Genomic DNA, 23666 nt, shown 5'->3' on the forward strand with positions numbered 1-23666 from the left:
ATATTATGTATATAGTTACAAGAAGTGGAATACAGCATTAGGAATGCAGACAGTGGAAATGTAATGGCTGTGTGCGATATCAGAGGAATAGTGGATGAGGGGCGGGGGGTTGACACAGTGTGAGGGATATAAATGATAAACGTCTATTACATTGGTTTGTGCACCTGAAAATAATTTTTTTAAAAAAGAAAAAAATTATTACAGTAAAAGGCACATTGCCATTAATCCCCCTCAAAATATTCCCCCTCACTTCAAACACACTTATGCCATTGTACTTGTCACTTTCTGAAGCAGTTCTGGAAGTGCTTTTTCATGAGTATCTTTAGTTGTGCTGTCGTGGCTGCTTTGATGTCCTGAATCAATTCAAAATATTTACCTTTTGTGGTCATTTTAACTTTGGGGAAGAGCCAGAAGTTGCATGGTGCCAGATCTGGTGAATAAGGTAGATGAGGACACACTGTCATGTGTTTGACAGAAATTGCTGTATACCAGAAGTGATGTGTGACATGGGGCATGGAGGATGATTTAGGGCACACTTTAAAACACACCTTCTCTCAAGGATAGGTCACACCCAACTGACTGCACCAAACAAGTTCAAACTTGTCACACACTGTTACTAAGGTTTGATGCGCCATTTCCCATACTGAAGATCCCTTCCTTTCCATTGGATGGCACTTGGCAGCAGCATTCACCATATCTTTTGATCACACCTCATACATTACCAGTTAGTATTGTTATAAGAATCAAATGAATTAACACTTGTAAAGCATTTAGAACACCACCCAGTTTAGTGTAAGTGCTATATAAGAATTGTTAAACTAAATGCAAGGATTGTGGGTGGGAATGGTGAGTGCAGGGGGTAAATAAAGTCAGCACAATCTGAATCATGAAAAACTTTTTATGCTATATAAAGGTGTTTTGTGTGGGTCTCAGCCTATCAATAACCAATGGTGTGGCTAGGCCAGCCCTATGTGGTTCTTATTATGATTCCAAAATGCCCTTCAACAATAACCACCAGGAAACTTTGAAAAGATATAGGTTTATTACTAATAAAACCTAGAAATTATACAGCACACCTGGGGCCACACAATGAGGTCGTGGAGAGAGAGAGAGGAAGCAAGCATGGGCTTACAGGGGTCTGGGGTTCTGCTTTTATTGGGGTTGACGGTAGGGGGTGCTAAGGTTTCTCAGGCTTACTCTTTATTGGTGAACTTAAAACATAAGAGCATGAATTTAAAGTGGGGGAAGAGAAAACAAACAAGCAGTCCAAAAGGTCAGTTATTGAAATCAACCAGATCTCTAAAACTGGAGCCTTGGTGGGGGAGGCAGCCTGGCTCTTTATCTAGTTGTGTGCCTGGCAATATGTTTACTCCAGATATAGTCATCTTTGAAGGGGACGTCTCTTTGAAATGGATGCCTCTGCAATCAAAGTTTACATCAGGCACTTGCACTACAATAAGAGACAAAAAACAACAACAAGGGTGGCTGGATGGCTCGGTTGATTCAAGCACGAGCTCTAAACAACAGGGTTGCTGGTTCGATTCCCACATGGGCGAGTGAGCTGCGCCTTCCACAACTAGATTGAAGACAAGGAGCTGCCACTGAGCTTCCGGAGGGGCAGCTGCATGGGTCAGTTGGTTAGAGCGCCAGCTCTCAGCAACAAGATTGCCAGTTCAATTCCTGCATAGGATGGTGGGCTGCGCCCCCTGCAACTAAAGATTGAAAACGGCAGGCAACTGGACTTGGAGCTGAGCTGCGCCCTCCACAACTAGATTGAAGGACAACTACTTGGAGCCAATGGGCCCTGGAGAAACACACTGTCCCCCAATAAAAAAAAAATTCAAAATAACAGCAACAACAAATGTCAGGGCTTACACTACAAATAGAATTTGATTTTTAATTAGGAGAGTATATTAAAAGTAGGTAAGAATTTGGTGGGTAGAGAGAATACAAATGCAGAGCCTTGAACATAATAAATACTAATGATGACTGCCCTTGTGTGCCATGTCTTGTTCTTTAACTGGTAAGTGGGAGGGTGGAGGTACCAGCCATATCCTGAAGTTGAAGACCCTTAGAAGGATCATGTTGATTGATTTTAGGAGGGGGACATGTTGGTGATGGATATTTTTGACATAGAAATTTGTACCTTAGCCCCTCTGTGTGCAAGGCACTACCATTAGGGCTGGGGGAATGTTACAAAGTAAAGGAAAGTGTAAGAGTAGGTCATAGAGTCAACATGGTGAGAATCTAGTTAGAGCCGAAAGGCACACCAGAGATTCTTCATCTTGGTCCAGTCCTCCTTGTTTCATAGAGAAAGAAAGTGGCTCCAAAAGTGCTGACTTACTTGTCAAGGCCAAGTGGTAACTCCGAGGCATATGAAAGTCTGCATTTCCTCGCTCTTGCTCACTACTTCCATTTTTCTTAGGGAGTCCATGGTAGTGAAGACTTTCTCTTGGCCTTCTCTTCTTCAAGTCACCCTTAATTCTCCTGTCTTCTTTCACTTCATTCCAATAATCACTTACTTTTTCTCTTCCTGAACCTTTTTAGTATTCCCATATCCCTCCCAGATTATAGAACTTTGGTTTGATATAGAAACAGTCAATGTTCTATTGAATAAAAGTGCTATTTACAAAGATGTGGGCAGAGTATGGGAAAACAATTGGGAGAGCACGTAGCTTCAGGACAGTCACAGCCATTCACCTGTTTGCAGCCCTGGGTGTGAGGGGAGAGCAGAAGGCATAATGACTGCACTAAAGAGGGTTTATGCCTAATGCTGACCCTAGGGAGGAGGAGCAGGAAAGATACCTCTCCCTCCTCCTTCTCTGATTTGCTGCTGGGTCTCATGGGCTTAATCCTACCAGAAGCTAGTGGGTAAGCAGTAGGTTACTGCTATGTACCTACTGCTAAGCCTATGGGGCACAGAGTGGGAAGGGAGAGTAGAGAGGGGATCTGGAGTGGCAAATGGAAGATTTTCTGCAAAAACAAGTTCAACAAAAGCTGGCTTGGGAGGAGTTTGCCGAGGTTGTCATGTGTTTGCCACCTGGCACATGTTAGCCTGAGGCCTTCCGGCACTCTACTCAACACCTTAGCCAATGTCCCAATTACGGACTTTTCTTATCTCTGTGCCCATATGTTCCCACTCCCACACTGCTCTTGTTTCACTGAGCAGTGCTAAGCATATCGGTGTCTTGGCTTTCGTTACACAGCAACAGAATGGTTCTATAACAAGAACACTCTGTGCAATCCTTAAGGTTTAACATCAAGGACAGTATCTGAGTGGTCTGTAACTGGGGAGAGGATGTTTTATGCTCTTGGAAGATATGTGTAGAATTTTCATGCTTATGTTACACAGCACCCCAGAATGCTCCTTTTTTGCACTTAGCCAAATTGTCTAAAATTCTCTTAGCATTACCTGTCTTCACCAGAGCGAGATCACATTTATCAGAACGCACAGTCTATCTGTACTAACTTGAGTAGAAAAATAATAAGGTTCCCCAAACTTGAGAACACAAGGAACTATTAGTAAATACTTTGGTTTTGAATTTTGCATAATGTCAATCACTTTTGATTTTGGAGCTTCCCCTGAAAAAGAAAAAAATAAGACTTTTTACTTTGTCTTAGAACAAGTCCACATACACAGGGCCAACTGTTCTTATGATTAATGAAAAACTTCTAGTAAATCCCATGCTTTCTGAATTGAAAGGTCACCCAGAGGTCCTATGGTTTAAAAACTTTGATTTGCATATAAGGGAACTGAGACCAAGGGAGGTGAAATGCCTCCTTCAATATTGTCCCCTAAGGCCAAGTACCGTATTTTGCCATGTATAATGCATATTTTTTTTGCTCAAATTTGTGAGGGAAAAATAAGGATTCTCATTATACATAGGTAGTACTAATTCTGTATCTATATAAATGTTTTTAATTATTTTATTTACGCTTATGAGTTAAAAGTGTAACTCTAGAAATCAAGAACGACATTCATATGCAAAAATAATACCCAGGAATATGATAATCGGTTTTGTTGAATTTATGATGAACTTGCAATGATGAAGAGTTCTTGGCTTTCTATGATGTGTAAATATCATAAATTCGTTACCAGTGCATAAAATTTCTTGTACCTTGTATCTGTTCTTCTGTTTTGTAATTATTTGTTACATAAAATGTATTATTGTACCATAATATGTTAAAAAATAAATGCTAAAATTCCTTTATAATACAAAAAAAGTACCTAAATGTAAACAAATACAAATTTGAATTAAAAAATTAAGACAAAAGATTTTTTTCCCCTGAAAGTTTGGGCCAAAAACATTGGTGCGCATTATACAAGGCAAAATACAGTAACTGTCTTTGATACTTAAGACACATTTCATTGGAGGCCCAAATTTCATGTGTCTTCTCTTTCTTATAAAAATTAAATTTCTTGAGCTGCCATTCTGTGATACTGATGGAAGTCTGGCTTCTTTCCCCAATTCCTGCTGGGATTTTGTAACCATTATTCTCTTTGTTGTTGCCAGACTCCAGTTGCTCTGAGCTGCTGCCCTTGGCACTTCATTTTTGCCTTTTGTCAGGACCTAAGCCAAACTTTCCCACACTGCTCCAAGTACAGAGTGACTGGAGTCTCCTCAATCTCCTGGGGTAACGTTCCTGTGGGAGACAGAAGACTTGAGTAGAACAGTATCATAGCAGGAAAGCTAAGTTCTCAGGCAGGCTGCACTATTTATTTATTCATTCGACACTTGTTGAAAGCTAACTGTGTGCCTGATGGTGTTTGGGTACTGGCGATTTGGCAATTAATCAAAGTTACAACCCTCATGGTGCTTCTATTTTAGGGCCGATCCCCTTTGTTAAGGGGGTTTTTATATCTCTCCTTCCGCCTGACTCACACCACCTTGACAGGGGCCTGGTTCCCCACAGTAGAATCCTTTATATTATATCCTCTGCAGCTTGGATCCTTGGCCTTCCCAAATTTCTTTTATTCTCAGTGAAGCCAGAGGAAGACAGAAAATCTCTTTAAACAATTTTTAAGAATATTTTTAAAGAAACACCTCTTTATTTGATTTTGTTGAGCAGTGGTTTGAAAAATGTGGTCCTCTGATGAGCAGCCTGAGCCTTATGTGGAAAGGTATCGGGAATACAGCAAACATCCTGGGTCAGAGTCACGGGGTTGGAGTGGGGATAGGGGATCAGGTGTCTGTATCTTAACAAGCCCTTCAGGTGATTATTATACCCCAAACATTTGAGAACCACGTGGCCGAGCAATTGAACTCCCACCTGTCTCAACCTTCTATCTCTTCCAGGCCTGAGGCTTCTCTTCACATAACCAAGAGATTCGATAAAGTGCTTTTTCAAAGAAAAGAAGGTTACTCTCAACAAGTTCAAGAAAAGAAAAAAAAAATCATGTAAAATTTGTGACTTTTAGGAACACATTATTCATGCATTTTTGAAAATGAGTCATAGGGTAGGTATCAAATTGTGTAATATTTAGAATCCCATGGATATAATAAGTGATGTAACAGTTTTTCATGTCAATATTTACAATAGGCCAAGAATTACCACATTTTGCCTTGTATAATGTGCTCCCGTGTTAATGAGCACCCATGTTTTTGGCCCAAACTTTCAAGGAAAAAGTCTTTCTCTTCAATTTTTTAATTCAAATTTGTATTTGTTTACATTTAGGTACTTGTTTTTTGTATTATAAAGGAACTTTAGCATTTATTTTTTAACATATTATGGTACAAGAAATTTTATGTACCGGTAACAAATTTATGATATTTACGCATAGAAGGCCAAGAACTCTTCATCGTTGCAAGTTCGTGGTGAATTCAACAAACCCCATTATCGTATACCAGGGTATTATTTTCCATGCGGATATTGTTATTGATTTCTAGAGTTACACTTGTAACTCATAAGCATAAGTAAAAGAACTAAAAACATTTATATAGATACAGAATTAGTACTACCCATGTGTGAGGTGAATCCTTATTTCTCCCTCACAAATTTGGGCAAAAAAGTGTGCGTTATGCATGGCAAAATGCAGTATATCTTTTGCAGTTACTTAAGCTTATGATGAAAAGTCCTATGAGAAATGTACATGGGGGATATAGGCTTTCAAAATACTTGTAATGGGCACTTGAGCAAAAATATTTGAAGACTAGTGAACTGTAGTATCAAAGCTGTACTTCTTAATGGGAACACCCTTTATGATATGACTTCTTAACTCTCTAATTCCCTGGGGACTGGGGCTGGCACATTCATCCTATCTCCCCACCCTGCAAAGCTTGGGGTGACCTGAACAGACCATGCTGGCTCACCTTTCCATCTGTCCCTTGTTGCTGGGCCTGAAATGCCACCTTCCCAAGCCATGGCATCTCTCACCCTTCTTCTTGGTTCTCTGTAAGCTTCCATGTTGCCACCCTCTTTCCTTCCAATGGGAAGGCAGTGCCCCTGCTGCTGTCCCTGCTACATGGGACATGCATTGTTCTTATCTCACTGTATTGTGACAGTTTGCTCAAAGTTTCCTCTATTAGGTGGTGAGCTCCTTAGGGACAGACATGCAGCCTCCCTCATCTTGCCTTCTCTCTCTTCCAGGTGTGTGGGGACAGAGCCCCAGAAAGTAGTTTCCAGGCTCTCGGCCTCACATAGACAGGTGCTGGCTCAGGTAGTAAATGGCCATCAACTGTGATGGGATGGCCATCAGCTGTGGCTAGTTGGCCGTCAGCTGTAACCAGTGAGCCATTGGCCACTAATATAACTGCTGTAGATGGGGCCTAGCAAGAAGATGGTGGCTGGGCTGGCAAGCGTGGATGGCGGTTTGCGGACAGTGTGGATCCAGCCTCCAGTGAGAGTATAGTTCCGCCAGAGAGAATATAGTGGTATGACTCCCCTACCTATGGCTCCGTGGGTGTTCCTTTTTGGCCTCACCATATCCTGCGTTCTTGTATGGGGAGCGGGAGCAGAGACCCCGCAGGCCGTCCCGCATGACAAATGGCGCAGCGAGCAGGGTCTCCTGCATGACAAGGTGTTTTTGTTTGAATTATCTAGTAACCAGTTTCAACTCACCTTTGGTAGTAGCTCTAATGCTTTCTCTAGTTAAGATATCAGCATTTGTCAAATCTTGAACCTATTTTGTTTCTGTGCAAAACACGTACTGCACATTTATCAAAGTATTCTATATTTGTTTCAAAGTATTTTGATGAACACCCATAAGAAAGTTGGCATGTACACCCTTTTTTCTTTAGGACAATAGTCAACTTGAGGTTTGAGCAGCATCAGTGCTCCTTATCCCTGCACAAGTGCCTTTCCTTGAACCTGATTAGTGAGGCACTTAAGCCGTGTTCCACTTAAGCCGGAAATGAAGATGTTCTCAGCCAGCTACAAAGTTCAACACTAGGATGAAATTTAGAGAAATCCACACACAACTGGTAGTGGATTTTGAAGTTTCCATGCAAAGAAACATTTATGTTTTAATGTCCTATGGAATAACTTCAGGTGACAAAAGATATTGGTAAAATATCCTCAACATTGTTTCAAGGCACCAAACCCCAATTGTCTCTTAGAGTTCCCATCCCTACTGTTCCTGTTCTTGATTCACTGATGCTAACTTCTCTCTGTTCTTTATACAGAGGGTGCCAAAAAAATGTATACACATTTTAAGAAAGGAAAACTGTGTTAAAATTGTAATACTCAATATATACCGATAGCAAAAGATGAACACAAGTTATGTTTGACTTCTGCAATTACAAGAGGGGCTCAAAGTGGTTACCATCAGTATAATTTTAATACAGTTTTTTCCTTTCTTAAAATGTGTATGCATTTTTTGGCACCCTCTGTATATAATAACAAAAGATGAATACAAGTCACGTTTGACTTCTGCAATTACAAGAGGTGCTCAAAGTGGTTACCATCAGTGTCCAGACACCTGATTACAGCAAAATACTGATTGAGCAATGTTGACCAAAGTGTCCACTTGTATACATTTTTTTGGCACCCCCTGTATGTGTGTATAATTACTGGAGAAATCTCAGATTACTGTGGTTAATGAAATGGTGCCTAGAATCTAAAGAAATGTCATATTTCTTCCAAGACATGATGGGTATGCCCTATAGGAACGTTAGAGAGTTGATGCCATACTTGTATCATGAAAAAAATTAGATTTTAGGGAATATAATAAGGAAGTTCCCAGGAGATAAGCTGTATGGGGCGAAGAGAGAAGAATCTGAACTGAGAGCCATCAATAGCTTTGGAGTAGGCAGAAGACGGTAGTTATAGAGTTTGGGGACATTAAACACAATAGAATCTGCACTTGGAGGCTGGGCTCACATACCTGAATGAGACCTAAAATCAGGTCTTTAAGGACAAAATTGGAATGTAGATATATGCACACAGGCATGCGTGTGGTATACAATCAGGGGCCCAGTGAGTTCTGTGGATGTATTTTAGCTTCAGTAGATTTCTATGGATGGAGCTGCATTGTACTAGCCTGGTCAGGTCAGGGAATGATATAGTAATCACTGCACGGGGAAACTTAATACTAGTGTGGAACTAAAAAGAGTAAACTACATCAGCCAAATCTAAGCATTTTTGTGGATAAGGTCTAAGAAATAAAGGCATTTTAATCATCTTCTTAAATAAGGAGAGGTAGAAGAGGACATGCAGAATAGAGGACCTGAGAAGGGGAGATATTTGGAATCTTCTTTTCATAGGGAAATGAAAGTTGTAAAAGGGAAGGAACCATGAGTGGAATTGAAATTACAGAAACTTCCAAATTGAGGTAAGGTTAAAAATGAGAAGGACAAGTCACTTGGCCAAATCAGTCAATTTAAGAAAACAAAAACACGGTGACCACAAATTAAGTGACTAGCATATCTGAACTAAGAAGGAAGAATTGTGTGACTAGTGTAGCCATACACTACCGAGGCACTCTCTGAAGTGTCCTGGTAAAAGTGGGGGCAGACAGTTTGAGATAAAAAATAAAACCCAGGTACACGATGTATAAAGAATCACATCTAAGAGGAAGACTAAATACAAGCTGAACGTAAAGTGTTGGGAAAATAGGTATCAAGTAAATGCAAATACAAAGAAAACGATTGTGATCATATTAATATGAGAAAATATAGAACTTGAATAGCATTGAGGACAAAAGGATTTTTAAGTGAAAAGAACAAAGTGCAGAACAATATGTATAATCTGTTAACATTTGCATTAAGAAACATATGTCTATATGTATGTATCTAAATATACATGGAATATATCATAAAGATACCAAAAAAATAACGGTGGACTTTTAAGGAGAAGGGTTTATGGATGGGGGTGGAGGTGGAAAGTGGTGATGAAATAAGTTTTCATTTTATTTCATACAGTATTAAATGTTTCTTTTGTCCTCCTTCAAACTAATAGTAGCTTGTATTTATAGTTTTAAAAAATCAATAGTGAGGATTTCTGGTCAAGATGGCAAAGTAGGTCACTACTGTGCTTACCTCCTTTCCCAACCACATCAAAATTACAGCTAAACTACAGAACGATCATCACTAAAAATCACCTGATGTCTAGCTGAACAGAAGTTCTACAGCTAAAGATATACTGATGAAGTAATGGTGAGACTGGTAGGAGGGGTGGAGACGTGAAACAGGCTGGTCCCACACCTGTGTGGTGGCAGTTAAAAATCAATAGAAATACCTTGGCTGTGGATGTCCCCCTTGAGGAGTGAGGGGTCCCAGTCCCACACCAGGTTTCCCAGCCCAGGAATCCAGTGCCAGGAAGAGAAGTCCCCACAACTTCTGCTATAAATACTAGTGGAAATTGTGGCTGAGTGGGACTGAGAGGGACTGGAGTCCCAGGGGCTCCTCTTAAAGGGCCTGCCCATGGACTTACTTATGATGGACTCACTCACTCTGAGCTCCAGTGCTGGGACCAGCAGTTTGAAAGGTGCAGGGACATACGGGGAGGAATTTAATTTTCTGGTCTCAGTTGACTGGACAGACAACTTTATTCCAGACAGAAGTGGTGGCAGAAGCCATTATTCCTTTGTTGAGTATTACCCTCACTCAGCATGTAGATGCAGGCAGCCAGCATATCTGAGTGTCCATCAACTTGGCTATCACTGTTCGCCCTGCCCAGATTATTCTCCATTCCACCCAACTTGCCAGTCCACCCAAGCCACTTCTAGTGGCTTTTCCATACAAATGGCCTGTCCTGGTTCATGCTTCAGAATTTTCTAAAATCTCTCAAAGTTATACAAACCCCAAACAAGCAGTATCTGGCATTGGTGTGCACTGTACCTCTTGCTAAAAAAATTGGCACTAGCAGCAGTCAGGCTTGGTTTGCAGCTGGACCTCTCCAAGGCACCTCCAAGCCCAGGGCAGGTGGAAGCCATCTGTGGATTCCATGTAGCCCCAGGCACAGCAGAGGCTGCAGTTGAACTTGGCCTGTAGTGGGACCTTGCCAGGAGGCCCCAGGGCTGGCACATCCAGTGGCCGGCTTCAACCAAGCCAGAGAACCATCCAGATGCCCCTGTGTATGACACACCCAAAAGGCAGACTAGGCAGGCACCAGAGCCCTGCTAAAGTGAATCCTGCTCCATAGGGTCAGCCTCTGCACAACAGTTTCTCCACTGTAGTCATGACCAGTCCTTAAACCCATCAGCTTGCGGGTCAGTCCCTCCCATTGGCATGCAAATAGCAACTAAGGCTCAACTACAATAGGAAGACACACATAACCCACACAATGGACACACCTGGAGCACCTGGTCCAGGTGACCACGGAGATTGTACTACAAGGCCCCACAGGACACCTACTATATAAGGCCACTCTACTAAGACCAGGAGACATAGCAGCTCTACCTAATACACAGAAAAAAACACAGAGAGGAAGCAGCCAAAAAGGGGAGACAAAGAAACATGTCCCAAATGAAAAAACAGAACAAAGCTCCAGAAAAAGAACTAAACTAAATGGAGATAAGCAATCTACCAGATATAGATTTCAAAACCCTAGGTATAAGGATGTTCAATGATCTCAGTGAGAGCTTCAACAAAGAGATAGGAAACATGAAAATGGAGATAGAAAACATAAAAAAGAACCAGTCAGAAATGAAGAACACAGGAACTGAAATGAAGAATACATTAGAGGGAATCAATAGCAGATTAGATGAAGCAGAAGATTGAATCAGTTATTTGGAAGATGAGGTAGCAGAAAAAACCCAATCATAACAGCAAAAAGAAAAAAGAACCTAAAAAAATGAGGACAGTTTAAAGGGCCTTTCATACAACATCAAGTGTACCAACATACGGATCACAGGGGTACCAGAAAGAGAAGAGAGAGAGCAAGGAATTGAAAACCTATTTGAAGAAATAATAACAGAAAATTTTCCCAACCTGGTGAAGGAAATAGACATACAAGCCCAGGAAATGCAGAGTCCCGAACAAGATAAACCCAAAGAGGCCCACACCAAGATACATTATTAAAATTCCAAAGGTTAAAGACAAAGAGAGAATCTTAAAAGCAGTTAGTTACCTACAAGGGAGCTCCCATAAAACCATCAGCTGATTTCTCAACAGAAACTTTTCAGGCCAGAAGGGATCAGCACAAAATATTTAAGTGATGAAAAGCAAGAACTTGCAATTAATATTACTCTACCTCGCAAAGCTATCATTTAGAATCAAAGGACAAAAATAGCTTCCCAGATAAGAGGAAGCTAAAGGAATTTATCCTACTAAACCAGTATTCTAAGAAATGTTAAAGAGACTTTCAGAAGAAGGACGAGTAGGAAGAGGAAGAGAAGAAAGGAAGATAAAAATACGAATAATAAAATGGCAATAACTACATAACTATGAAAAATTGCTTTACATGTAAATAGATTAAATGCTCCAATCAAAAGTCAAAGGGTGGTAAATGGATAAGAAGACTAGACACTTACATATGCTGCCTACAAGAGACTCACATCAGATTAAAAGACACGCCCAGATTGAAAATAAAGGGATGAAAAAGGCATTTCCTGAAAATGGAAACAAATAAAAAAATCCAAGGTGGCAATACTTATACCAGAAAAAATATACTTCATAACAAGAGACAAAGAAGGACCCAGCAATCCCACTTCTGGGTATTTATCCGATGAAACCCAAAACACTACTTTAAAGGGACATATGCATCCGTATGTTCATTGCAGCATTATTTACAATAGGCAAGATATGAAGGCAACCTGGATGTCCATCAATAGATGAATAGATAAAGAAGAGGTGATACATATATACAATGGAATATTACTTAGCTATAAAAAGAATGAAATCTTGCCATCTGCAACAACACGGGTGGACCAGAAGTTATTATGCTGAGTGGAATAAGTCAAACAGAGAAAGACAAATGTCATATGATTTCACTTATATATGGAATCTAAAGAACAAAATAAATGAACAAACAAAATAGAAACAAACTCATAGATACAGAGAATATTTTGAGGGTTGAGAGATGGGAAGCAGATGGGGAATGGGTGAAAAAGGGGAAAGGATTAAGATGTACAAATTGATAGCTACAAAACAGTTATGGGGATGTAGGGTATAGCATAAGAAATATAGTCAATAATATTGTAATAATTATGTATGGTGCCAGAAGGGTACTAGATTTCTGACGTGATCACCTTGTAAGTTATATAAATGTCTAATCATTATGTTGTACACCTGAAACTAACATAATATTGTATGTCAACTGTAATTAAAATAAAAAAATATTAAAATTTAAAAAACCAATAATGAAGGATGGGGTTTGTGTTGACTTATTGTTTTCTATTTGTGCATTAGGATCTTTAGGAGGATTCTGTCTGCATCAAATCATTCTGAGATTCTTTCTTCTGAAGCCAGTTTTTTGACTGGGTGATGTAAAAGGAAGAAAATGCTCTGTGAATGTGTTTGTGTATGAGTGTATATATGTGAGTACATGGCTGGGGCTAGGAGCATAGTAATATCTGAATCAGTGAGTGGCAGGACCTTTAAGACTATACATGCCTCATCTTTTCACTAGTTGGTTAAGGAAATGCAGCTCTCAGTAGTGCCAGTCTGGGCCAGGGAGAAGTTCATATAGTGAAAGAAGACATCTCAGTCCTGATGGATGACAAATGCAGTACATTTATTGAATGGCACAGAGGTAATCTAGGGGTGGGAATGGGATACTCACACATTTATTTTTCTGATGGAATTGTTAATTTTGCCATTAGTTGTCATGCTGTGTCTTCCTGTCAGCACTTCCTGATATCCTCAGAACTGCTGCTGAGAGAATTTAGGTAGTTATGGAGACTTCCTTCTCCTCACCCCAACTCTGCTGGTCATATCAGGGTTTCACATTAAGTTTGGTTTGTTGTAAGGTACAGTGCAAGGCTCAGAGGAAATTTCTTTTTTTTTTACATTTTAAAAAATTTTTTTCAGTTATAGTTCACATTCAATATTCTATATAAGTTTCAGGTGTACATCATCTGGTTAGACACTTATATAATTTATGCAGTGATCCTCCAATTAGTCTAGTAACCACCTGGGACTAAACGAGGAGTGATCAAAACATATGGTGAATGCTGCTGCTGCCCACGAATAGGCAGGGATCTTAAATACGGGAAGCAGCACGTCAAACCTTAATAACAGTGTGTGACAAGTTTCAGCGTGTTTGGTGCAGTCAGTCAGGTGTGAGCTATGGTTGAGAGAAGGTGTGTTTTGAAGTGTGCTACTAATCATGGATCATGAACAACACATTAACATGGAATGGTCAACTTTTCATCCTCTATCACAACAACGCTCCGTGTCACATCGCTTCTGGTATGGCAATTTCTGTCAAAAAAAAACAAAAAACATTATTGTGTCCTCATCCACCTTATTCACTGGATCTGGCAGCGTGAGATTTCAGGCTCTTCCCCAAAGTCAAAATGACTATGAAAGGAAAACATTTTGAATTGATTCAGGACATCGAAGCAGCCATGACAGGGCAACTAAAGACACTTACAAAAGAGGACTTCCAGGACTGCTTCAGAAAGTGTCAAGAACGATGGCATAAGTGTGTTTGAAATGAGGGGGAGTATTTTGAAGGGGATTAATGGCAATGTGTCTTTTACTGTAACAATTTTTTAATTTAAACATTCACCGTATCTTTTTCTTTCTCTTTAACAAATTTTTTAGTTTCAGGTGTACAAAACAATGTACTAGTTAGACATTTACAACCCTCACAAAGTCACAACCTCCATCCCCCATTCTACCATTCCTCTGACATAGCACATAGCCGCCACAGTTCCATTGACCCCATTCCCTGTGCTGCACTCCACACCCCATGACAAAAAAAACACATATATATATATACATATATATGTATAAATATATATGTACATATATATGTGTGTGTGTATATATATATAATATATATATATATTATATATATGTATACATACATATATATATATATATATATATATATATATATATATATATAAAACCACAGTCAATACCCATCACTATTCAGCTTCAGCTTCAGGTACATATCACATAGCCAGGCACCCACACCGTCCATGAAGTGGTCTCCCTAATAAGACAAGTGTCCATCATATACCCTACAAAATTTTGCAACATTACGAATTGGACTCCCCAAATGGTCCTTTGTATCCCCGTGGCAATTTTATGCTTACCTATTGTGGCTTCTAATCTTCTCACCCTCTCCCCCATCCCCACCCTTCTCCCATCAAGCAACCCTCAGTTTTTTCTCTATATATCTGAGACTGTTTCTGATCAGTTTGCTCATTTATTCTATTCTTTAGATTCCACATATAAGTGAGATCATGTGGTATTTGTCTTTCTCTCCTTTTTTTTTTTAATTTATTGGGGTGACAATTGTTAGTAAAATTACATAGATTTCAGGTGTACAATTCTGTATTACATCGTCTATAAATCCCATTGTGTGTTCACCACCCAGAGTCAGTTCTCCTTCCATCACCATATATTTGATCCTCCTTTCCCTCATCTCCCACCCCCGACCCCACTTACCCTCTGGTAACCACTAAACTATTGTCTGTGTCTATGAGTTTCTGTTTCTCATTTGTTTGTCTTGTTCTTTTGTTGTTTTTGGTTTATATACCACATATCAGTGAAATCACATGGTTCTCTGCTTTTTATTTCGCTCAGCATTACACTCTCAAGATCCATCCATGTTGTCACAAATGTTCCTATATCATCTTTTCTTACCGCCGAATAGTATTCCATTGTGTATATATACCACAACTTCTTTATCCATTCATCTATCGAAGGACATTTTGGTTGTTACCATGTCTTGGCCGCCGTAAACAAAGCTGCAATGAACATTGGAACACACGTGTCTTTATGTATAAATGTTTTCAGATTTTTTGGTTAGATGCCCAGGAGAGGGATTGCTGGGTCATGTGGCAATTCTATTCGTAATTTTTTGAGGAACCTCCACACTGCCTTCCATAACGGCTGCACCAGTCTGCATTCCCACCAAGAGTGTATGAGGGTTCCTTTTTCTCCACAGCCTCTCCAACATTTGTTACTATTTGTCTTGTTGATGATAGCCGTTCGGACTGGGGTGAGGTGATATCTCATTGTGGTTTGATTTGCGTTTCTCTGATGATTAGTGATGTTGAGCTTGTTTTCATATGTCTATTTGCCATTTGTAAGTCCTCTTTGGAGAAATGTCTCTTCAAGTCCTCTGCCCATTTTTCAATTGGATTGTTTGTTTTTTTGTTGTTGAGTTGCATGAGTTCCTTGTATATTCTGGATACTAGCCCCTTATCGGAGGCACTGTTTGCAAAAATCATCTCCCATTCAGTTGGTGGCCTCTTTATTTTGTCGATGGTTTCTTTGGCTGTGCAGAAGCTTTTAAGTTTCATATAGTCCCATTCGTTTATTTTAGCTTTTACTTCCATTGCCTTTGGAGTCAAGTTCATAAAATGCTCTTTGAACCCAAGGTCCATAAGTTTAGTACCTATATTTTCTTCTATGCAGTTTATTGTGTCAGGTCTTATGCTTAAGTCTTTGATCCATTTTGAATTAATTTTGGTACATGGTGACAAATAGCAGTCCAGTTTCATTCTTTTGCACGTGGCTATCCAATTCTCCCAGCACCATTTATTGAAGAGGCTGTCTTTGCTCCATTGTATGTTTTTAGCTTCTTTGTCAAAAATTATCTGTCCATATTTATGTGGTTTTATTTCTGGGTTCTCAATTCTATTCCATTGGTCTATGTGTCTGTTTTTCTGCCAATACCATGCTGTTTTGATTATTGTAGCCCTGTAGTACAAGCCAAAGTCAGGAAGTGTCATACCTCCATTATTGTTCTTTTCTTAAGATTGCTTTGACTATGCGGGGTCTTTTGTGGTTCCAAAGAAATCTGATGATTTTTTTGTTCTATTTCTTTAAAATATTCCATTGGGATTTTGATGGGGATTGCACTGAATCTGTATATTGCTTTGGGTAATATGGTGATTTTAACCTGTTGATTCTTCCAATCCATGAGCACGGAATGTCTTTCCATTTCTTTTTTTTTTTTTTAATTTAATTTTATTAAATTTATTGGGGTGACAATTGTTAGTAAAATTACATAGATTTCAGGTGTACAATTCTGTATTACATCATCTATAAATCCCATTGTGTGTTCATCACCCAGAGTCAGTTCTCCTTCCATCACCATATACTCGATCCCCCTGACCCTCATCTCCCACCCCCCACCCCCCACCCCCCTTACCCTCTGGCAACCACCAAACCATTGTCTGTGTCTATGAGTTTCTCTTTCTCATTTGTTTGTCTTGTTCTTTTGTTGCTTTTGGTTTATATACCACATATCAGTGAAATCACATGGTTCTCAGCTTTTTCTGTCTGACTTATTTCGCTCAGCATTACACTCTCAAGATCCATCCATGTTGTCACAAATGTTCCTATATCATCTTTTCTTACCACCGAATAGTATTCCATTGTGTATATATACCACAACTTCTTCATCTATTCATCTATCAAAGGACGTTTTGGTTTTTTCCATGTCTTGGCCACCGTAAACAAAGCTGCAATGAACATTGGAGCACACGTGTCTTTATGTATAAATGTTTTCAGATTTTTTGGGTAGATACCCAGGAGAGGGATTGCTGGGTCATGTGGCAATTCTATTCGTAACTTTTTGAGGAACCTCCACACTGCCTTCCATAACGGCTGCACCAGTCTGCATTCCCACCAAGAGTGTATGAGGGTTCCTTTTTGTCCACAGCCTCTCCAACATTTGTTACTATTTGTCTTGTTGATGATCGCCATTCTGACTGGGATTAGGTGATATCTCATTGTGGTTTTGATTTGCATTTCTCTGATGATTAGTGATGTTGAGCATTTTTTCATATGTCTATTTGCCATTTGTATGTCCTCTTTGGAGAAATGTCTCTTCAAGTTCTCTGCCCATTTTTCAATTGGGTTGTTTGTTTTTTTTTGTTGTTGAGTTGCATGAGTTCCTTGTATATTCTGGATACTAGCCCCTTATCGGAGGCACTGTTTGCAAAAATCTTCTCCCACTCAGTTGGTGGCCTCTTTATTTTGTCAATGGTTTCTTTTGCTGTGCAGAAGCTTTTGAGTTTCATATAGTCCCATTCGTTTATTTTAGCTTTTACTTACATTGCCTTTGGAGTCATATTCATAAAATGCTCTTTGAACCCAAGGTCCATAAATTTAGTACCTATGTTTTCTTCTATGCAGTTTATTGTGTCAGGTCTTATGCTTAAGTCTTTGATCCGTTTTGAATTAACTTTGGTACATGGTGACAAATAGCAGTCCAGTTTCATTCTTTTGCACGTGGCTATCCAATTCTCCCAGCACCATTTATTGAAGAGGTTGTCTTTGCTCCATTGTATGTTTTTAGCTTCTTTGTCAAAAATTATCTGTCCATATTTATGTGGTTTTATTTCTGGGTTCTCAATTCTATTCCATTGGTCTATGTGTCGGTTTTTCTGCCAGTACCATGCTGTTTTGATTATTGTGGCCCTGTAGTACAAGCCAAAGTCAGGAAGTGTGATACCTCCATTATTGTTCTTTTTTCTTAAGATTGCTTTGGCTGTTTGAGGTCTTTTGTGGTTCCAAACAAATCTGATGATTTTTTGTTCTATTTATTTAAAATATGCCATTGGGATTTTGATGGGGATTGCATTGAATCTGTATATTGCTTTGGGTAATATGGCCATTTTAACTATGTTGATTCTTCCAATCCATGAGCACGGAATGTCTTTCCATTTCTTTGTGTCTTCTTCAATTTCTTTCATAAAAGTCTTATAGTTTTCAGCATATAGGTCTTTCACATCCTTGGTTAAGTTTATTCCTAGGTATTTTATTCTTTTTGTTGCAATTTCAAAAGGAATTGTTTTTTGTATTTCTTTTTCTGAGATTTCATTGTTAGTATATAGGAAGGCAATGGACTTTTGTACGTTGATTTTGTAGCCAGCAACTTTACTGTATTCGTTGATTGTTTCTAATAGCTTTTTGGTGGAGTCTTTAGGGTTTTCTATATATAGCATCATGTCATCTGCAAAGAGTGATAATTTAACTTCTTCATTCCCAATTTGGATGCCTTTTATTTCTTTCTCTTGCCTGATTGCTCTGGCAAAGACTTCCAACACTATGTTGAAAAGCAGAGGTGATAGGGGACAGCCCTGTCGTGTTCCTGAACGTAGAGCAAAGGGCTTCAGTTTTTCACCATTAATTATGAGATTAGCAGAGGGCTTGTGATATATGGCCTTTATTATGTTAAGGTATTTTCCTTCTATACCTATTTTATTAAGTGTTTTAATCATAAATTTGTGTTGTATCTTGTCAAATGTTTTTTCTGCATAATTGATATAATCATATGATTTTTGTCCTTTATTTTGTTTATGTGATGTATCACATTGATGGATTTGCGGATGTTGAACCATCCTTGTGCCCCGGGGATGAACCCCACTTGGTCGTGATGAATAATCTTTTTAATGCATTGTTGTATTCGATTTGCTAGAATTTTATTTAGAATTTTTGCATTGGTATTCATCAGAGATATTGGTCAGTAGGTTTCTTTTTTTGTGTTGTCCTTACCAGGTTTTGGTATCAGGCTAATGCTGGCCTCATAAAATGACTTAGGCAATACTGTCTCTTCTTCAATTTTTTGGAAGAGTTTGAGCAGGATTGGTATTAGATCCTCTTTGAAGGTTTGGTAGAATTCACTACTGAAGGCATTTGGTCCTGGACTTTTGCTTTTGGGAAGGTTTTGGATGACTGATTCAATTTCGTTACTGGTGATCGGTCTGTTTAGATTTTCCAGTTCTTCATGTTCAGCCTAGGAAGGCTATATGTTTCTAAGAACTTGTCCATTTCTTCTAGGTTATTGATTTGGTTACAAATAGTCATTCATAGTATTCTTGGATGATCCTTTTATTTCTGTGGCATTTGTGATTACTTCCCCTTTTTTCATTTCTGATTTTGTTTATTAGTGTCTTCTCTCTTTTTATCTTAGTGAGTGTAGCCAAGGGTTTGTCCATTTTGTTAATCTTTTCAAAGAACCAGCTCTTTGTCACATTCATTTTTTTCTATTGTCTTTTTATTCTCTTTTTCATTTAGTTCTGCTTTGACTTTTATCATTTACTTTCTTCTGCTGACCTTGGGTTTCGCTTGTTCTTCTTTTTCTAGTTCTTTATGGTGTAACATGAGGTTATTTATTTGGGAGTTTTCTTGTTTCTTGAGATAGGCCTGTAATGATATAAATTTCCCCCTTAAAACTGCTCTCGCTGCATCCCAAAAATTTTGGTAGGATTTATTCTAATTCTCACTTGTTTCTGTGTGTCTTTTGATCTCTCCTCTAATTTCTTCTTTGACCCAGTCGTTCTTTAAAAGTATGTTGTTTAATCTCCACGTATTTTTGGTTTTTCTTGCTTTCTTTTTGCAGTTGATATCCAATTTCAAAGCCTTGTCATCAGAGAATATGCTTGGCATAATTTCCATCTTCTTAACTTTGCTGAGGCTTATTTTATATCCCAATATATGGTCTATCCTTGAGAATGTTCCATGTACACTAGAAAAGAATGTATAGTCTGATGTTTTTTTTTTTTTTTTTAAATCCTCATATTTTTTTTTTTTTTTTTTTTTTTTTTTTTTTTAGATTTTATTGGGGAAGGGGAACAGGACTTTATTGGGGAACAGTGTGCACTTTCAGGACTTTTCTCCAAGTCAAGTTGTTGTCCTTTTCAATCTTAGTTGTGGAGGGTTCTGTTCAGCTTCAAGTTGTTGTTCTTTTCAGTCTTAGTTGTGGAGGGCGCAGCTCAGCTCCAGGTCCAGTTGCCGTTGCTAGTTTCAGGGGGCATAGCCCACCATCCCTTGCGGGAGTCGAACCGGCAACCTTGTGGTTGAGAGGACATACTCCAACCAACTGAGCCATCTGGGAGCTCAGCGGCAGCTCAGCTCAAGGTGCCATGTTCAATTTTAGTTGCAGGGGGCGCTGCCCACCATCCCTTGCGGGACTCGAGGAATTGAACTGGCAACCTTGTGTTTCGGAGCCCACTGGCCCATGTGGGAATCGAACCGGCAGCCTTCGGAGTTAGGAGCACGGAGCTCTAACCGCCTGAGCCACCGGGCCGGCCCTAGTCTGATGTTTTAGGATGAAGCGCTCCATAAATGTCATTTATGTCCATTTCATCTAATGTGTCATTTAGGACTGCTATTTTGTTATTTATTTTCTGTTTGGATGATCTAGCCATAGCTATCAATGATGTATTTAGGTCCCCTAGTATAATTATGTTTTGGTCAATTTCTCCCTTTAGTTCTGTTAGTAGTCGCTTGGTATATTATGTTGCTGCCAGATTGGGGCCTAAATATTGATGACTGTTATGTCTTCTTGTTGTATAGTCCCGTTTATCATTATGAAATGTCCATCTTTGTCTCTTCTTACCGTTTCACCTTGAAGTTTGTTTCATCTGATATCATTATGGCTACACCTGATTTTCTCTGGGTACTATTTGCTTGGAGAGTCAATTTCCACCCTTTCACTTTGAGTCTATGCTTGTCCCTGTAGCTGAGATATGTCTCTTGGAGGCAGCATATGGTTGGGTTTAGTTTTTTTATCCAATCTGCTACTCTGTGCCTTTTTATTAGTGAGTTCAGTACATTTACATTTAGGGTGATTACCAATATGTGAGGATTTCCTATAATTCTATATTTAGTTTTCTGGTAAGACTGTGTCTCCATTGTTTCTTTGCCTTTTTGTTGTCTATTATTTCTGTGTGGTGGTATCCTATGATGTTTCTCTCTGTTTCTTCTTTTATTCCAGGATATATTTCAGTTCTCGATATTTTCTGAGTGGTTACCATTATGTTTATGTAAAAGAAATTCTGATATTTAGAGTATTCCATTTTCTTCAGTATGCTTACTTTCTTCATTCCCATGTTCTGGTTCAGGCATTTACTGTCCCTGTTTTTGTGTTTTGGTTGCCACAAATTGTCCCTGTTGATGGTGGTCAAATATCCTCCTTTAGTATTTCTTGTAGTGCAGGTCGTGTATTAGAAAATTCGTCAGCTTCTGTATGTCTGGAAAGGTCTTTATTCATCCTTCATATCTAAAGGATATCTTCACTGGATGTATTATTCTTGGCTCATAATTTCTCTCTTTCAATAGTTCGAATATTTGGTTCCACTTCCTCCTGGCTTGTAGAGTTTCTGTTGAAAGGGGGTGGGGGTGGCGGGTGGGAGATGAGGGTAAGGGGGATCGAATATATGGTGATGGAAGGAGAACTGACTCTGGGTGATGAACACACAATGGGATTTATAGATCATGTAATATAGAATTGTGCACCTGAAATCTATGTAATTTTACTAACAATTGTCACCCCAATAAATTTAATAAAATAAAATTAAAAAAAAAAAATCTGATGATAATCTAATGGGCTTTCCTTTGTAGGTTACTATCTTTTTTTCCCTGGCTGCCTTGAAGATTCTTTCTTTGTCATTGATTTTTGACATCTTCAATACAATGTGCCTTGGAAAAGACCTGTTGGGGTTGAGGTAATTAGGTGTTCCATTTGCTTCTTGGATTTGAGGATCCAGTTCTTTCCACAAGTTTGGGAAGTTCTCCCCGACTATTTGTTTGAATATACTCTCTGGTCCATTCTCCCTTTCTTCCCCTTCTGGTATGCCCATTATTCTTATATTGCTCTTTCTGATAGAGTCAGAAAGTTCTTGTAGAGTTCTTTCATTTCTTTTAAGTTGCAAATCTCTTTCTTCTTTCATTGTGTCATTTCCAGGTTTCTATCTTTGATGTCACTGATTCTTTCCTCCATCTGGTCAATTCTACAACCTAAGCTGGCTATTTCATTCTTAATTTCTTGTATTGAGTTCTTAATCTCTAGAAATTCGATTTGGTTCTTTTTTAAAATTTCAATCTCTTTTGTAAAATATTCATTTTGTTCTTTGATTGTGTTTCTGAGTTCATTAAACTGCTTTTCTGTGTTTTCTTGCATCTCGTTGAGTTTTTTCAGAACTACAATCTTGAATTCTGTCATTTAAGTCACATATTTCCGTATCTTTAAGTTCATTTTCTGGAGACTTTTCATTTTCTTTCTGAGCTGTCTTGTTGCCTTGGTTATTCATGGCAATTAATGATTTATTATTTCTCTTCCTGGATATGTACAGGAGTGGGGTTTGCCATAGGTTGATAGGAAAATGTCTTTCTTTTGTTTTCCGGTACATGATTGGTAGAATGTTTTATTTTCTGTCCCCTGCAGCCTTTTTTTTCTCTCACACTATAATGTTATGTTTTCTCTGCACTATTCCAGCTTCTCACACAATGGGGGGATTTCCTAGAAGGCAGGCTTCTCCTCTGTTAACAGTTCATCTGGGTCATAGGTCAGTGTGGGGATGCGGAGATCTTTTGAATTTCCAAAGCTCTTCCTGCACCAGATTCAGAGCCCGTGTGCTTCAGCAGTTCTGTTTACTCCTGCAAGGATCTGCCCACATAGGTGAGGACAGGGGCGGGGTGGCTTGTGAGAGGTGGCTCATAGCAATGCCGGTGACCAATACCACAGCTGGTCCTGCTTCCACAGTCCCTTCCCCTTTGCCGGATTTAGTTGGGCTGCGAATCTTTGTCTGCAGAGCACATTTCTCAGAACTGCAAATATTTTGTGCTTTTGATCTGACACTGCTACTCTTCCGCTTCTAGCACTGGGCAGGTGGGGGCAGGGCAAGCTCTGGGAGAGTAGGGAGGGTATGGCTAGTCTCAGTGCCTAACACTTCCGCTCTCTGCTTGGCAGTGAGGGCTTAAACCACCATTTTCAGCCGTCTTCCCTCAGTCTTTGCTCCGAGGTTTCTGCCGTGAGTGTTGGGTTCAGCCGAGTTATATGCTGTCCCTTTAGCCCTGTGGGCTATATACAGAGCCCTAGCAGTCCGAGTTCTTCCCTCTCCTGCAGCTGTGGTAGTTCTGGGATGAAACAAGCTCAGAGCACTGAGCTAGGTCTGCGTCCTGCGCACAGGAGGCCCTGTCACCGTACTTCTCCCTTCCCTCCTCCCCTGCTCACACAATTTGCCCATCTTGAGGTACATTTAGTAGTGAACCTCTTCATCTTGACTGTCTGCTGTGCAGGGAGTCCTTTGTGGAATTACAGTTATTCTATTTGTTGTAAAATTCCTGGGGAGATTTCCAGAGTCTCACCTC

This window comes from Rhinolophus sinicus, linkage group LG09, assembly GCF_036562045.2.
Source record: "Rhinolophus sinicus isolate RSC01 linkage group LG09, ASM3656204v1, whole genome shotgun sequence".
NCBI lineage: Eukaryota > Metazoa > Chordata > Mammalia > Chiroptera > Rhinolophidae > Rhinolophus > Rhinolophus sinicus.